General features: G+C 43.2%; 1 protein-coding gene across 2 annotated transcripts in view; it reads right to left on the bottom strand.

Annotated features, from left to right (window-relative positions):
* Positions 1-11,845, bottom strand: part of LNX2 (ligand of numb-protein X 2) — a 58,904-nt gene extending 47,059 nt beyond the window's left edge. The window contains exon 1 of one of the 2 annotated variants that reach the window (XM_063149082.1): positions 11,722-11,845. The gene's annotated coding sequence lies outside the window, so the exon portion shown is untranslated. Of the gene's footprint in view, positions 1-10,998; positions 11,244-11,721 lie in introns of those variants that run through there. The other variant, XM_063149086.1, reaches the window with a different exon arrangement.
* Positions 11,846-12,259: the final 414 nt, after the last annotated feature.

Below are 12,259 nucleotides of genomic sequence, written 5' to 3' on the forward strand. Positions count from 1 at the left end.
TATTACAAAATTAATTCTTTTGGTGCAGTAATACTGCCTTTTTCCCATCTGTCCCCACTGCCACCAAAGGCTCGTTCAGTTTCTACCACTGAACAGCCCTTCCATTTGCTGGTATTCCACCACAGCACATAATTCTGAAAGCAGACGAGTCTCGCCTTGAGCTTGGATCATTGCTCCCAAAAATCTCATCCTTACAAAATTTCTTTTGCATTCTCAAAACAAGAATAAGTAGAAAATAAAGTATTGTCCAGCATGGTTTTTCAGTTTCTCTGCACACCAGCAGTCTGACTGCCTCAACATCAACAGGCCTGCTCAGCACGGGGCTGGCTCTCGCACAGCCCACGCAGACTCCTCAACCCAGCAGCTCAGACAGCACTCGCTATGCTTTAGCACGTACCTGCTGCTGACTGCTTCCACCTGCACTGGCTTTCCCATGGCTTCTGGCTGTACCAGCAACCCTCAGGGTGCCTTTCACTAGCTCTATCTCATTTCACATTTCCAGAGAACAGAAGAACACAGGGCTCAGCTCAGATAACTTGTAGCTCACAAATCCAGATCTTATGCCATCTCCCTATGTCTCTACTAGCATCACAGCTGAAGGGTTATTTTTAAAATGCCTTATGTATGTACGTTACCCGGTTTAGTGAAATAGAAAATAGTCTGTGTATTTTTCTATGAGTAGAATTTTCTATCTGCTGTAAAACTGTCTGGGCAAACAATTTTACAACTCCTTAAGGACATCAAATGTCCTTAAACTCAATTTTTGGAATTGAGGAGGATCCACTCTACTGCTACATTTTCTAAGTATTTTCTTACAGAAGAATTACATCAAGAGTTGGGGAAAAAATTCAGTTATGTCCATGCCAAGGCCTGTATTCCCTTTTTATAAACTCAAGGATTTCTAAATACACATAAATGTCTTACATAAATAAATAAAACACAGGAAAATTTTTCTTCCAGGATCACTTTGCAGTGTGATGAGAACGGTACTTTTCCTTTACTGCATTGTTATGTTCTGGTACTAACCCAAAAGTTCACACCGTTTTCATTTCTTTATTGCCAATAGCCATCTAGGAAACGCTGCCATCAATAGTAAATCTACATGAAGTCACACTCCTCTGGTGCGTTTTGTGAATAGCAATCAGTTCATAACACAATCCTGTTCGGTTTAAATTCAGTTTATTCTTCAATTACTTTGCTAGCCCAACTCTAATTTATTATATTTTCTGGTACATTTGATTTTGAATATTATGACATCCTGGCTCATGCCATTAGAGAGGAAACATAAAATGGTGAGGATGTCTAGGGACGGCTGAGAGTAAGGTAGCAACAGCCTGGAAAATTAACAATACCGCTGTCTGTGCTCAGCTAGACTGCTCCTGCATTAGCACTAAAGAAAATATTTCTCTAATACAGACTTGTCATCCAGGAATAGCCTCAGGGGCACCATAAAACCCCAGCCAGCACAACAGGCAGCTGGGCTGGCTGGGTGGGCAGACAGCAGCCCCTGAGCCCACTGGGGCAGCTCAGCTGCAGAAACGAAACGCTGGCCCTGCTGGGCTGCTTGGAGCTCACCAAAGAAAGAAAGAACGAAACCAACACGGTTCTAAATGCCATAAATACTATATACATTGATTTTTGGGTGGGCTTTTTTTAGCCTTGCCCTGTCTCGGTCCTAGCTACCATTTCTTTCTCCCAGCACCCAAGGTGAAATGAGAGGCAGCAGAAGTCTGCTCAGAGGACCTTTCTTGAGAAGCTGGGCACAAGTGAGGGCTTCACCTTCCCCTCCAGCTTGGTGACCGACTGCATTAACCTTCAGGGCACGCTGCCAGCCCCACCTGCTTACTCAGGCTTTTGCCAACAAGGGAAGCTCTCACTGCACTGCTTTGTCCTTCGAAGATGCATCCTTTTTCGCTTACTTCTTACTCCTGCCTAACATCTGGAGTTGGAACTCCTGAATCCAGAAAATGGAGGGGCAGTCCTGAAGGGGAAATATCAGACTCTTGTATTGATATCTGACCTTTTTTCCTACAACAGATTCTGACAACCTCAAACATGAAAAATGCTTATGTTTCTGCACAGCTTGCTCTGCCCCAAGAAATTCCACACTTAGTTTTGAATGCATTTTGAAAACATGTATTTCCCTTCTTTTGTCTGTTGTTCTAAAGGCCTGAAAAACAGCTTACCAAAACAACATGCAAGAGTGAATGCTTTACAGGGGAACCCAGGCAGCCCCATAAGAAACTGCCAGCATTGGAAAGAAGCTGTGGTGCGGGAAATCTGGCTGGACCCAAATGCGCACTCATTATTTGTCCTCCAGAAACAAATCAAGCAGACTTATTTTCCCCTAAAGGATAATACAGTTTTCAGCTGTCTCTAAGCTGTCTTGTAGCTCAGGCAGTATTTCCAGCTCCTTCTAAACCTCACAGGCAATAAGGATTTTACTAATGATGTAGCTGCAGCAACTGTTGCATTAAAAAGACTATGTCAAAAATTACATGTAAACTATGCCTACAATTACATGGAGGTAATTTAGAAAACTAAGAAGTGCCATGCTATAGCTTATCCACTGCCTTTCAGTTTTCCCTCACTTCTCCAGAACCTCTGTCGTAACTCAGTTGCTGGTTTCTGTTCTGAATCTTTTTCCCCCGCAACTCAATCTCACACAAAGGACAGACACAAAAGGGAGGGGCATAAAGGATGCTTAAGCACACTTCCACTGCTAAGTTACTTGATTTCACACTTAGGAAACCCCAGTGAAAGACAGTTATTGGTGCATGAGAAATAGGGAGTACAGTTACAGCTTGTGAAGCCTGATGGAGCCAGAGCAAATTAAATCAGGCCATATTTAGGTGGGATGAAGAGGGGCTCTGCCCTTCTGTTAAGTGCTATTACATGCCCCAGTGTAACACAACATTACCACCGTGATGAGAAAGAAAAGCTCCTCTCATTTTGGTGTGTTGGTACCAGGAAAATATGTCACCCAAGTTCTCCAGAAGCAATGACAACTCTGGCTGCAACCATTTTCTCTTCTCAATCCTGTGTACTCGTAAGTCACCTGCCTATGCTTACCCTGCAAATCAATGCACACGCTCCAGCGTCTCCCTGCACCTGCTCTCATTACCCTGTGTTTGAAACAAATCCTGAATTGAGACTTGATTTCACTTCCCAGCAGGCAGAGTAATCACCAATAATTGATGTCAGTTGGTTTCATTTGGGGCATTGCCTTGGGTGTGCCACGGAGAGTTTCGGTATGCACCAAGGAAAGGAGGATTTGTATATAAAATTATTTGATAATCTGAAAAAATCCCTCAGTAAACAAAGGAAATTTACAGATAATCGTATTAAAGATTAGAGTTGTTTTAAAACAATGCAGAATGTATTCGAGAACATCTGGGGAAAAAGATGGTAGTACTAAAAGCAAAATCTTTGGGGAAAATATGTCACCCCTCAAACAGGAAACAGTAATTAATTCATTATTAAATCCTAATCCTTGTCAATTTGTGTTAAATCAGAGCACTTTTTCTAATAAAGACTGTTATCACTACACTTAAATGCAATTTCATAGATAAATACATAAATATATTTACATAGAGTTTTAACTCTGATTAAATGACTGCTTGATTATTTCACTTATTAATTGCTTCCAATTTGTTTCAAATTTGAGAAGCAGGATAATTTTATGTCAAAAAACTAACTTTAATATTAAAAAAGGACAGAACAACCTGTAGACTGAGAAAACTATATCATGATAGCAAAAGCAATTTGGTGCCTTTCCTTTCATGTTTACTCATCAGCTGGAAAATTAAGAAAATAACTCCTTTTATCTTACAAAGGTTACTCTTTTTCCATCACCATTTACTGTGTTCTGAAGTTTTGGTGTGGCAATTTATATGAAAATTCCCACAAAGAAATCCATAAACTGTTCCTGACATTTTCTATAATCAGTGTTGACAATTAACAGTACTGCTCTCCTATTTAAACAGTGCATGATTGAAGTTCCTCACTGCTGTAACTACTGACAGCATCAGAAGACTATTTACTTCACAACTAAAAAGCAAAAACTACAGAACTGAACAATAATTCAATTGGTAAAAACATCCTATATCATATTCCTATAATGTCTTTCACTAATGTCCATGGCTTTGCATGCATCAATAATTTGTATTTCTTTTCCATTCTTCCATCAAAATACTTAATGTTAGAGCTAAATCTGGCAGAATTTCTAAGATCTGAAAAGAAAAAGAAGAGAAAGCACAGTTCTTTCCCTTGTTTTTTCCCTTTTTATGCTGTTTTACTTCTTCACATACAGAAATTAATTTTATATATATACACCCGCACGTACAGTTCAATGACAAGCAGAATGTTAATCAGATCTGCACAAGCAGCGATTAGATGGAGCCTTAGCAAAGAAAGCCCGTCAGGGATGCTCTGTCGTAACCTTATCATCATAACTGTGCTGAATTCAGTGGCTTCCTTGGGAGCAGAAGCAAAAGGACTCTCATGCCCATAAAGAGCCCTATGGAGTCACTGCTGTGGATTCAATTGTACGGTCAAGCTACAGGGATGGCAAAATAGCACTCTACATGTGATACATCACCTGAAAAATTATATATGCAGGATAGCAATTGCTCCTAACACACATGGGTGCATTGTAGTGAAGTCTCTTCTCTCCTGCCTATCAACTTAACCTGCTTAGCAGGTTTTCGGGTATGGACAGACTCACCTATAAGAACACTTTAGAACAAACCATGCTCTTTATCCTCAAAGTCAGTATCAGCTAAAACATAACTCTCTCCTCTTTGACAATCTGAGGCAAAAATAAAAATCTCAGCACAACGGTGACATCCCTGTGAAATAAATTGCCTTCACTGAACTTGAAGCTTACTTAAAGGCTTCACCTGTTGTGAAACTGACATGTGACTGTTTGTAGAAGGCAAAGAAGCAAGTCAAGCTGTACCCAAAATTTCCTAGTCAAGTATCTCCAACTTCGTAACAGCACAACACTTCTGGACATTTCCTGGCTTCACAGCTTTCCAAACTTTTCAAAATATGAGTTAGCAAAGCATTACACTTCTACAGCGTTTCTCTGGTCAATGGCACACATCCCTTACTGCGGAAGAAAGGACTGTTAACAGTTTTCATTTCACACTCCAGTAACCCAAAATCTTGTGTTACCACTCACTTTAGTGTTAATTTTCCCACAGATTCTCTTTTTCTGCTTACACGGCAAGACAGCTCAGGTCAAGTGCTCAGACAAGCTGTGCTGCTGATTCTCCTTTTTACCACCACTGAATCACCTTCACTTTCGCCTCACCGCAAAGTTATTTTCCCTGCAAAAAAGCAGTAGAGCCACATTCAATAGAAAGTCAGCAGCTACAGTCAAAATGGATTTCAAAGTGGGGAAAAAAGGCATCCTCACAACTAAATCCTTATAGATTTTTTATGCAGGATCATTCCAACACTGTATAAATACACTACGATAGGTATATTTGCGGCTGCGCATGTGGTGAAGTCCAATTCAGTTCGTGTCCCTTCCAGCTACAGAATATAAAAGTATCAGTGCTGAACAGACATGCTGAGCAAACCCCCTGATAGCAGGAATGAAGAGTAGTTACTTTGCCAGACAAAGTAGAAAGATACCTTTTTCTTTGGTGATTTCAAAAAAAGAAACATTTGGGAGCTGTCACTGAATTCTCATGAAGCTTTCTTACATGTATGTACAGACCTAACCTATACATAGTTTTAAGATATTTGCATGAAATGCATGGCAGATCCACAAGTATTTTTAGCCTAATCGAATCTGAATGAGTCTAGCCTTACCTTTAGTGTCTAAAAGGGACTAAAATAGTTAGAAAGCAAACCCAAAATCTGAAGGCATTCAATACTGTTTTAATACTAGGCAGGAAACCCTATGAATTTTAAACCTTCAATTTTCATTTGAAGTTGAAATGACAGTTTAACAATGGACTAATTGTAAAAATAGACCAGGAATTGACTGGTACTAATTTTTAATTAACATAAAGGCAGGAACTGGGTGAGCCTTCATTAGCTTCTGTCAATAACAATAAAAGGCTGAGAAAACTGCTCTAGAACAAACAAGACATAAAACAGGAAAAAGAGGCCAGACATTTGGAAACCCTCATCAACCTGCTCCGGAAAAAGCTTGACTGCAAATGTTTTTCGAGAAGTTTAAAAAACAAGTTGCTTCAGTTCAGAGTTGGGGCAGCCCCTGGGGGGCACATGCACTGTGCCAAGGGTACTCAGAGCTGTTCGATCAGGACAGGGTTCATGGCAAACTCTCCAACATGACCAGAATGCTTACACAACACATCAGAATCTATATGGTCTTGTGACGCATTGACCAGCTTTCACTCACAGTTAATTAATTCTGGTTATAAACAAGTGTTAAACAACTCGATTTTAAAAAAAGCAACACAAGAGAAAATGACATGGGCCAGGGCAATAGACCAAGTAAGAAGAGGGAAGAAGACAAAGAAGGGTGGGCCATTGGTAAATAAACGCATGAACTTGGAATTAACAATAAAAATCCTCCTCTGCATGAAACAGCGATAGTGGTAGCTGGTTCGGGTATTTTCTGTAACTTTTAACCTCCAAACATGTAGAGGCAACTTAATAAGATGCATACTTAAGTATTTCATCTATCACAGATATTCAGTGCACTCTCCATGAGGCACATGCAGACTTTAAGGTCTCCAGCTTGCTCCTTGGAATGTGACTTACTCTAGATGGAGGCTACTTGGCCCTAGGATGGACTTTGAACGTGCTGTTCTATGCAGGCTGTTACTGGTGGCACTGGAAGATCCAGCTGTGTTGAAGTCAGAATGTGGTCAGTTTAAGAGCCTTGCAGGGGTTATTGGCTTTCTTCTTGGCTTTTTGGTTTTGCTGGTCAGTTAGAGGAATTATTTGGATGACATGGCCACAGCCACAGAAACCTCCACCACAGGCTCCATTCTACTGCCACTATGACATAGCTCATTTCATGTAGGGACTACGAGGTATGTAGAAAAAAGCGCTTTCACTTCATGACAAAGTAAAATGCACCAACAAAGGTGGCTCGCTGATACCAGCCAAGCTTTTTTTTGTTTGCTTTTTTAAATTAAGATCTTGTTTGGGAATGCCAACCAAAACTCAATGTCCAGAAAAATCACAACACCTGGATTCTGCAACATTGCTTTGTATCACAATAGAAGCCTCCTGGGTTGGTCCTTTCAAAGCAAACATAACATTCCTGCAGCAGAACACAACAGTTTGTCCTAGCACAAGACAGCAACCACAGAAAATAGCTTTCCACAAACTGATTTTGGTACACAAGCCAGCCTCCATCAGCTTTGGTTGAATTTCAATTTTCTTCTGTTGTGCCAAAAGACCTCTGCTGTATCAGCTTTCTTCCTCCTATCTATGAACTCTGAAACAAGGATTAGCACCAATCTGAAGAACAAAGAAGGCCACAGGAAGGTAAGAGCTTAAAATCCTCCATCACAGGTATTCTTTGGTCTTTTGAGGTCACAGTTTTTGACAATGATACTGCAGTAAGAGAGGGCTGTCTGTGGCAGAGATCTCAGATTCAAGCAAAAATTACATGTTAAGAACATAAACTACACAACGAGTACAGCTGCAAGAGTCAATAAAAATGTCAGCATTCAAGAACACTGACTTGAACCCAATAATAAACTGTGCCTTCTCCCAATTGTCTTCTCAAGAGCCAGCCCCTGGGAACATACAACACAGGCGTGCCGACATGTTCCGCTGGGCTTGTGCAACCTCTTTGGAGAAGGTCATGGGAACACGCAGCAGCAGTGTGATCTTGGGGGCCGGGGAACACAGCCTGTACTGCACTTCAAAATCACTCCCACTGCAAGGAATGTACAAAGCAGAAGCAGGAACCATGTAGCTCATTTTTCCCCACTGTGCAGAATAATATCCGACAGCACTACACCACTCCAGGCAACACAACCCAAAGGTCCTGGTTTGTCTTTCTGCAACTACTGGGTGCCTCCCTTTGCCCAGACACTTACGGGTTCTCCTTTAACATGGACCACTTTCCATTGTGCTCTATTGCTAGAAAAAGGAAGAGTAGTCATAGTTCCTTCTGTTTCATTGTCTAGAACTACTTATTACTACCATTTACACCATTTTAAAATTGGATTAGTTCATATATTGGATATACTACTTAAGCAAATTGCATTTTGTTCTACAAACAAGGGTTCTTCAGAAAAACTTTGTATAGTCCATGAAAAGTGGTTAAATGTGTCAAATCTCTCCAATTAAATATGAAAACACTTCCTCTTCCAAATGACAGAAGCGCCAACAAGACGAGGTGCTATGCTGAACCTTGTTATCACCAACAAAGAGGGTCTGGTACAGAATGTGAAACTAGTGGGGAGCCTTGGCCGCAGTGACATTGGAATGGTGGCATTTGAGGACCTTAAGGCAGTGAGCAGGGAGCACAGCAGGCTCAGCACCCTGGGCTCCAGAAAAGCAGACTGGCCTCTCCAGGGATCTGCTTGGTTGAGCATCATGGGATTACGTCCTCAAGGGAAGAGGAGCCCATAAAAAGCTGGTTAATAGTCAAAGATCACCTCCTTCAAAATGAGGCTTTGAGGAACCTGGTCTAGTGGCAGGTGTTCCTTCCTAGGGAGACTGAAACTACATTATCTCTAAGGTCCCCTTCTACTCAAGCCATTCTGTGATGACTCAATGATTCCTTTCTGTGGAACAAAAGAAAAACAGCCAGGTAAAATAGAACATCTATCACTCCAGCCCAAAGTGAACCAATTCCTCCTGGGTAAAATTACCTTCCATATAACTTTGATCTGACTCATTTATAATCTAATAATTACTTTCCTACCCTATTTAATCTGGTTTATTGTTATGACAGTATGAAAATTCTAGACATTCTTAACCACATGCCACAACTCCAGAGCAATATCAACTTGCTTACTTGAAGCAAAATGAGACTGCAAATATTGAGCTATGTTACCCCAAGTTTCCATGTCAAAAATAGTTCCCACTATATGAATGGAAAAAATGGAAAACAATTTGAAATGTTGTCTGCTCACAAGTTATGTGACTTCATATCAAACAGCTGCACACTTTGGCTTTTGTGTTCACCACCTAACACAGATCTCAGCAGGAGAGACTCTGCAAGAGATTCCACTCCTGTTCCAGCCCACAAATTACTTGCTAAACTGACATCAGCTGAAATAACTCTCTATGGGAACATAAGGGACTGACATCTCTGGTACCACCAAAGCATTTTCTTCTTCAAAAGGCACTACAATTTCTAAAGGACAAACTCCACTGACCTAATAAAGCAATTAAACAGCATGCAATTCAATGGTGTCACATTAAAAATGCTTTTAACAACGAAATCAACAAAGAATTTTCAAATATCAGAGACAAGCCACTGGCGTGTCAAATAAGCAACCAGCTTCCCCTAGTGCCTTTTACACCAGGGAGCATTTTAACACCAAATGAATGATGTTTTCTTATTAGTTACAACTGTCCATATCTAGTAGCTCTTTAAGGAAGCAACATTTTGCTGATGCAAGGCAATAATTTATATTAATTATCTAGTACACATTACATCTTTACACATTTCACTTTGATATTGTTGGTATAACTTCTTCTCAGTTGCTTTCAAAAATGTTAACATTTTTTAGAAGTACAAAAAAAGGAGATGAAAGAAGAGGAGGATATTTTGGCATATTTGCAGATATACAGTTTTAACTAGTAGCTAACAAACTTCTGCTGTTTTTTAGTAATGCAGGCCCATAAATATATACCAAGATTGAGACCACTCAGTATGGGTAAAGGCTTACAAAAAAAGAAACTTTCACTGAGGTAATCAGTGCTTCCGTGGGAGTGCACAACAAACAAATGCCAAATGTTGCAATGTCAAAGACACCCTTTATGGTAGGACAGGTTTTAGTAAGCTTATTTTTTAACCCGTCTCAAGAGAACAGTATTTTTCCACCCAATCACCGGCTTACATTCCTCTTGCAAAGTTTTGTCCCTAAAGCATCACATTTTTTGTTGTTTTGGTAACAGAAAATTCAGGTGCAGTGTTAGGAAAAGATACTACCTTAGCAAATCTCAGACCCGAGTCCAAGGCCCTGGGCTCCCTCTTGCTGAAGTCACCAAGCAAAGTAAAGGGTGAGTACAGTCAGAAATTCAGTACTGCAAACTCATGGGAAAATTATGAGTTTTAATATCCATACATTTTAGAATTGCAACAGTACAAGTACTTTAAAACGTATTACAACCTTTTTTTATTTAAAAAAATCTACTTGGGCACAATAGTATTCTTTGCAGCCTGCTGACTCTGGAGTTAGTAATTTTATATTGTACTGTGTTTAGGGGAGAGGATTTCTTACTCAGTGATGTGATAATTAGAAAAAAAAGAGTAATTAAAAAGGACTCCTATTAGGTCTTACAGTTCTAGCAAGTACACTGATATAACTTGTTTCCATTTTGAGGAAATTTGTTTTAATAAACTCAGGGCAGCATATGGTACTAACATGTTTATTTTCCAAGTGGTAGGGACACTAACCAAAACCATCTGATGTTTCTTCCTAAGCCTCCTTGATCTGCTGCTGGATTGCAGCTTAGAATAAAGCATTACAAAGCCAGAAGAAGAGGGTAGAGGAATAAAAAAATAAAATCAGGAATTCAAAGCGTTTATTTAATGAGAGTGCAGCTCAGACCAGTTCCTATTTTGAACAGAAGTTCAAAAGTATTTATGATTGGAAATTTATTTCCAAAGACTATCAAATGTAGTCCAAAACTAATCCTTCACAGCCATTTTTTTACTCTGCACACAAACAAAACCCAAACCCCTAAATCATGTAATTAAGAGAGGAATTAAAGGAAGCTCAGAAGTACTTAATAGATTTCTAGAGAAGTAAGCAATCAGCACTACGCATTAAGAACACGGTAAGAAAAGTCACCAGAGACTACAAGATTGAGCCCTACCAGAGCTCCAGGAACGGCTTCCTCCGTTAGCTGACCAAGTGCGATTCCGGAAAGTGCAATGACAATTTTAAAGTACGCCTTGTTAGGAATATAAAAGGCTAAAAGTTTTCTAACCACATTTCAGTGCTAAGAGCTAACAATCGATGGGAGAAACCAGGGAGCGTGGCTCAGAGCTCCGAGGGCTAGACGGAACGTTTGGAAATAGCTGCGAACCACACGGGCTCCAGCGGCATTTCGCAGGCAGCCCCGAGTTCCTCTGGCGCAGCTGTAAAACACACAACCTGAAACCCGCTCCTGCAGCAGGGGTTCGCTCGCAGCTGTTCCTCTGCCTCCCCCGCACGCAGTAATCTGACTCCTTGCCAGAAAAGAGCTTCTTTAATGAAGCCACACGAGAGCAGCATAGGTGCATCGGGGGACCCAGAACCAGGCGCTTTCCGAGTGGGTCTCCAGCAGCCGAGCCCACAGCTCAGCCTCGCAGAGCCGCGCTGCAGGGGCAGGCGCCGCCGAGCCGGGGGCTCCAGGGCGGGGACGCTGCTCCCAGGCTCCCGCCTCAGCCCCGCACGGCGGCTCCGGGGCCCGGCCCCGCCGCTCCCGTACTTGTTGCCCGCGCAGAGCGGCTCAGCCCGGCGCCGCCGCCCCCGCGGGGACCCCGCGCCGCTGCCACCGAGGGAGGCTGAGCGGGGCTGAGCCGCCCGCACGGCGCGGGGCAGGGAAGTTACTCACCGCGCCGGCTCCGCGCAGCGCTCTCCTCCTCAGCCGCGCCGGCTGCGCCCGCCCCGCCTTAAGGGAAGCAAACTCCGGGCAGCAGCACTTGGAGAACGTGTCTCGCCGGGCCGGGCCGGCGCTCCCGCCTCCGCCCCCCGCCGCGGGCAGCGGCGCGGCCCAAGTGACAGCGGCGCTCCGCCACTCCGGCGGCGGCCCCGGGCGCGGGGCCGGGCGAACCGCAGCCTATGGCAGCGGGGCCGGGGCGGGACGCGGCGGAGCCCCGGGCCGGGGTGTCCCCGCCGCTCGCCTGATCGGCTGCGCGGAGCCCGGAGCGGTGGGAAGCGCGGGCGGGGCTGGCGCGGAGGAGGGGCCTGCTGGGGCGCTGCTCGCCCGGGACTGCCCGCGGACCTGTCCCCGCCTGCCCGAGCCCTGCGGCCGTGCCCGAGGAACAAACCCCGGGCGGCTCCGTGACTAAGAGCCCCAGCGGCGCTCCCGCCCTCCCGGCACTCAGTCACCGCCCCGCGCCTGCTTCCCCCGCCCTGTTTAGGTGCAAGGG

The sequence above is a fragment of the Melospiza melodia genome, chromosome 2 (assembly GCF_035770615.1).
Source record: "Melospiza melodia melodia isolate bMelMel2 chromosome 2, bMelMel2.pri, whole genome shotgun sequence".
In the NCBI taxonomy this organism is placed as follows: Eukaryota; Metazoa; Chordata; class Aves; order Passeriformes; family Passerellidae; genus Melospiza; species Melospiza melodia.